The 6000-nt window shown below is 36.5% G+C and overlaps 1 non-coding gene across 1 annotated transcript; it reads right to left on the bottom strand.

Annotated features, from left to right (window-relative positions):
* Positions 1-5329: 5329 nt before the first annotated feature.
* On the bottom strand, positions 5330-5436 carry LOC127098851 (small nucleolar RNA R71). The gene has a single exon (XR_007793537.1). It is a non-coding gene; the product is annotated as a small nucleolar RNA R71 (small nucleolar RNA).
* Positions 5437-6000: the final 564 nt, after the last annotated feature.

The following is a 6000-nucleotide window of genomic DNA, read 5'->3' on the forward strand; positions in this document are numbered from 1 at the left end:
CCCCCCACTGAAACCCTCTCATTCCAAAGGAAAACCTGATAAATTTCAACTTGAAATTTGAGTTTGAATCTCAACTGTTGGAGATTCAAGAACTCCAGGATCCAAAGCCTTGCAACCTCTCTAATCACTTCCTGCTAGCTTCTCAAGGGTGATCAGATCGTGTTTGGAGCAAGCAATATCAAGAACTGCATAACATTGAAGGTAATTTTCAGAAAACTTCATCTCTTCGATTCTCTCTTAATTCTACTCAATTCTCTTGGATCTTTGGTTGTCTGAAGTTCTACCAATGTAGGCAAGAAGATTGAGTTGCTTAGAGGTTAAATCGAAGCAACTCAGTTGACACACCTCAAAATTCAACTCCTCATATCTTTCTATATATGTGGAGTTAGTTAAAATTGAGGTCAGGTTCGTGCTCTATGCCATTTTTTCTTTCAGATCATGTCCTTTTTTTTCATTTTCTTGATGGTGATGAGTGAACCAGTCCGACTAGGGTCACCGGAGAAGATGATCGGCCTTTGGACGCCGACGATGTGCTGGATGTGTTTAGAGCCATTGATCTGGTTCAAATTGTTTTAATCCCGTGCGTTGCTTTTAAATACCAAGCCTATGTCGCGTTGACTACAGTGCACCATGGAACACGCACTGGTGGCCACTTGATCTGCCACCTCAATTAATGAGGGAGATCAAGTGGTCCACGTTTTTTTGATTATTTGAATTTCATTTTAATTGCTTTATTTTCATTAATTCATATTAATTTTAATATTGATCCAAAAAATATGAGAGTTTCACTAAAAAATTTCAAATAATTTCCTCTTTCATATTCTGAATTAAAACTATTTTTTGGATCATTATTAATATTTTTCATGATTTAATTGATTTTTCATTTGTTTTTAATTGTTTAAAAATACTTTTAAGTCTTTAAAAAATTTGAAATTTTTTCTCCAAGTTCCTTTGACCTTGTTTGACCTATGATAAATCTCATGGCCATTTATTTGGTGTTTTGATGAGCTTTTAGGAATTTGACAAACCATATTTAATTCAAATGCCTTATTTTAGTATTTTTAATTTGAATAAGTGCCACCTCTTTTGCATAGTTGATTGAAAAATTAACATGAGTATGGATGAGATTAGGCCACTTCTTTTGCATATTCTTTTTGTGTGTGGTATGTTTCATGAGCATAGTCCATTATACTATGTCTCTAACATGCATTAACACCAAAATTCTATTGCCCGACCTCAAATAGTTGTGACTTCTACATAAGTCCAATTACGATTGCTTAACATAGTGCTAAATTTGTGACACAAAAAGGCATAGCATTCTAGTTAGTGAGATAGTAAGTCTCCCCTCTTTCATGGTATTGTGTGGAAACTTGGTCTTTTTTCCTTCCTTTGGAAGATGTCTTGGCTCAAGGATTCATGCTTGTGATAAGTGGGTTGAGTGTTCTCCAAAGAATGTCTTGAAAGTGAAATGCAAAAGCAAAACAATACTAACTTCTAACCAATTAACTACTAACTTTTAATTTCAAGCCTTTACTTTAATGCAATTTACTTTTAGCACTCTATTTCATTTGCCATTGTTCATATCATTCTAATTGTTTATGTTAATGCAATTTTCACTTTGTCCACTTATACCATACTGTGTGATATACTTTGTTTGTATATACTTTACTTGTTTGTGTGGTCTTTGACCATTAATGTACATAATAACAACAAAAACCCTAAAAGACTTTTATGTGGACTGTTGGCTTGACCTTGGACAAATGGACTTAGAATTTAGGCAACATTCCTATGCTAAAGGACTTGGCCAATGCCAACTTATTGAGAAACCAAGTACTTGCAATTTGAAACCTCATCTGATACATCATTCAAGATCCTTCTGAGTTCATCTGCAACATCATCATTATGAAGCTGTTATTCTTAACCTGTGACTTGTGGAATTCATCTGTCACATGGGCTATTTTGAATAAGATCATAGAATAGATAAAGCTTGGATGTGGCTATCTTTATTTGATGCCTTTGCTCTTCAAGATAATATAATTGTGCATTTGTGTGTTGCTTGATTCTAAATGTCCAAGGGAATTCTGGGTTTCTATTGACATTCTTGTCTATTGGATTGCTACCCATTTGGTCAGATCTTTTCAACTCTCAACTTTTAATTTTGTGCATAGGATTAGTCTATTCATTTTCTCCCCATTTCTTTAATTTCGAAATCTCTCCCTCCCTTTTCAAAATATTCTTTGATTGAGCTTATTTTGTTCTAAACTTGGACCATTTTGCAAAAAGATAAAAACTTTGGCCTTATGCCATTGCAGTTTCAAACTTCTTTTCTTAAATCAAGCTTGTATATAAACTTAAATATACTTGACTTAAACTTTCAAAAAGCCAAAAAGAATTAACTCATTCAAACCATTTTTCGGCCTTCGTGCCTTTCAAACTTAATTTTTGTTAAAAGCAATGCATCCACTTTGAAATTTGTATCACAAACTATGAGGATTTGATCCCTCATTTTTATGTTGGTACGTAGGCACAAGTCCGAAGGGCTTGTCAAACACAAAAATATAATTAATGAACTCTTTTCTCATCCCCCCATTCAATTTGTTTGTAAACATCATTTTGTACCAAATACATATGCATACAAAAAGGTCTCTCTAGGAGTACCTAGGACACTTTGGGTGCTAACACCTTCCCTCTGTGTAACCAACCCCTTTACCTGTAATCTCTGACATTTTATTAGTTTTGATTTGAAAACTTCTTACTTTTGGGTTTTGTTCGTACTTTTTCCCTTTTCCCTTGGAAACAATAAAATCGAGGTGGCGACTCTTGTTATTTGATGTCTAGCTTATCCATAGCTTGATGATCATGAATTTACCGCTACCGAAATTAAGTGGCGACTCTGCTGGGGAGTAGTCTCCAGTGGGTTTAGCCTACTTTTTGTGTGTATATATTTGTATATATGTGATGTTTGTATATATGTATGTGTGATATAATCTGCTTGTTGTGCTTGATAACACTGAAATTTACCGTATTTTCGACTCCGATTTCACATGCATTCTAGTTGTTTATTATCATTTTGTTGTGTTATTGCTATGTTTTTCTTTGTTTTCAGGTTTTTACTTTAATCGGAGCCCCGATCGAGAAAAGGAGCGAAAAAGAGCCAAAAACCCTAAAATTCAGCATTTTGTTCTTGTGGCCTACCCCATGGCTGGCGCCATAGACCCTGCCATGACGTGTCCAAGCTCAACTTCCCTCAACTTCCACATTCCCCACTACTTCCACTAAGGCGCCTCATTTTGTGCTTGTGGCGGGCGCCATGGCCTTGTGGCGGCCGCCACAAGAGGAAAGTTTTTCCCTCCCATTTTCAAGTTGAAGGGCATCCAAGTCATTTCTATCTTTTTACTTGCTTATAAATAGAAACTCGAATTCACTTTTACAATCATCCAAACTTAGAATAGAGGCAAACTCAGAAGCAACTTTGTTTCACTTAGGCATATATTCAGTATTTTAAAGTGGTAATCGCTTCGCATTGGAGTGTTACCACAATTGTGTAATCAAGTCTTTGATAGAGTCTGTAATCGAGTTTAGAGCACTTTGGAAGGAAGTTAATCCAGCCGCCATTTTCATTTCTGCTTTGCAATTTATTCAACCCTCCGTTTGGAGCAAGTTTTTATTACTTGTCTTTATCTTATTTATTTCCTCGCACTCGATTTACTTTATTTATTTCTCGCACTCGCTTTACTTTATTTATTTCTCGCACTAGCTTTAAATTATTTATTTCTCGCACTCGCTTTACTTTATTTATTTCTCGCACTCGCTTTACTTTATTTATTTCTCGCACTCGCTTTAAATTATTTATTTCCTCGCACTCGCTTTAAATTATTTATTTTCCGCACTCGCACTACTTTTATTTATTTCTCTCACTCGCACTACTTTTATTTACTTTCCACACTCGCACTACTTTTATTTAAATTAATGCACTTTTACTTTACCATGTCTAACTAAATCTATAAGGTTAGAATGTAAGGATCGTAATTGAACCGATAATCCGTACAATTGTTCGTAGAAACACTTAAGGGCTATTTTAACTTTCAACTTAAGTTTTCCCACACTTCAATTCCGTTGGGTAAGATCGGAAGTCGTCCAACGTCTTTTTAAACTTAATTGTTTTTAACTATTTCAAAAATAGCGAAAGCGCTTTGTTTACTATATTAGGAGTTTTTAACATTAAGAAGAAAAGAGATTTTAAAACTATTTTCGGACGCGTTTATAAGTTTAGAGTCTGGTTTGTGAGAACCTCTTTTGGTTAAGAAATCCAGGTTATAATACTTTTCAACTTAGTAAAGATACTATATTTCTTAAAAATAGGTTTACTACTCTAACGCAATGCGCGCCTTTTTATAAGTGACAATAAGAGGGTTTGATTAGGGAGTACAACTCGGTTCTGAATACGCGAAAGCGACAGTTCCTGTTAAATTAGTTCTTTTCAAAGTAGGAAACATTGCCCATAAGTAGCTCTATTAGCAAGTACTTGGATTATTAATATATTACGTGACTTACATTCGACCCTGTCTTTATTAATTAATCTTTATTCCACACTTTACTTTTCATTGCACACTCCAAAAACACTTATTTAGATTGCCTTTGATAAACACCATAACAACAGATAACGATAGATTGACACTTGGTCTCTGTGGATTCGATAATCTTTTATATTACTCTGACGCGTTCGTATACTTGCGAAACACCGCATCAAGTTTTTGGCGTCGTTGCCGGGGACCAATTTCGTCAAATTTCATTTTCCTGTTGTTATATCGTTTAGACTTAGGCTATTTCCCGCCGGTCAATGCGAAGAACTCGCAGCACCGAAAGTTTAAGCTTAGTATACCCTCTGGCGGAACCTGAACGTTACGCTCGCGCACGTTTATGCTTTCATAGAATTAAGAGAGCTATGGCCGAAGATCAAAACCAAAGACCTCTTAAGGACTTCGCTCAACCATCTAACGAAGAACCTAGTTCTAGTATAGTAAACCCAACCATCCCAGCTAATAATTTTGAACTTAAACCATCCCTGTTGCAACTAGTGCAACAGAGACAATTCGCATGTCTCGCTACTGAGAACCCAAACCAACATTTAAAAATATTTCTTCAATTAGCAGACACTTTTAAAACCAATGGAGCTTCTCCTGAGGCAATACGTTTAAGATTATTTCCTTTTTCCCTCAGAGATAAAGCCCTATCATGGTTAGATTCCCTTCCACCCAATTCCATTACGACTTGGGATAACCTTAGAAGAGTATTTCTTGCTAGATATTTTCCCCCGAGTAAGACCGCCGTTCTTCGAAACCATATAACTAGATTTACCCAAAACCAAGGAGAATCATTGTTCGAAGCTTGGGAGAGATATAAAGAGTTGTTACGAGCATGTCCACATCATGGTTTAGAAAATTGGTTAATCATTCAAACCTTCTATAATGGACTTCATTACAACACAAAGATGACCATCGACGCTGCCGCAGGCGGTGCTCTGATGAACAAACCTTATCCTGAAGCTAGTGCCCTCATCGAAGATATGGCTCAAAACCATCAATCATGGGGAGTCGAACGAGCGACAGTTGAGAAGAAGGAAGCCCAAGGAGGAGTGCATGAACTAAGCTCTATAGACATGACACAAGCTAAAATGGACGCATTAGCCCTCAAAGTCGAGCATATGTGCATAAACCCGAATACTGTAGCCGCAGTTTTGTTGGATTGTGAGATATGTGGAACCAAAGGACACCAATCTGCAGAATGCATTCTATTAAACGAAACCCACTCTGAGCAAGTGAACTACACCCAAGGGAACCCATACTCGAATACCGATAACCCTGGATGGAGGAATCACCCGAACTTCTCCTATAAAAACAATAACCTAATCCAAAATAATGCACCTCCGAGACCTAGTTATCAAGCCCCTAGATCAAATCAACCTATGCAACCTGTACCACCAAAGTCGAGCCTTGAGAA

Source organism: Lathyrus oleraceus, chromosome 6 (assembly GCF_024323335.1).
Source record: "Lathyrus oleraceus cultivar Zhongwan6 chromosome 6, CAAS_Psat_ZW6_1.0, whole genome shotgun sequence".
In the NCBI taxonomy this organism is placed as follows: Eukaryota; Viridiplantae; Streptophyta; class Magnoliopsida; order Fabales; family Fabaceae; genus Lathyrus; species Lathyrus oleraceus.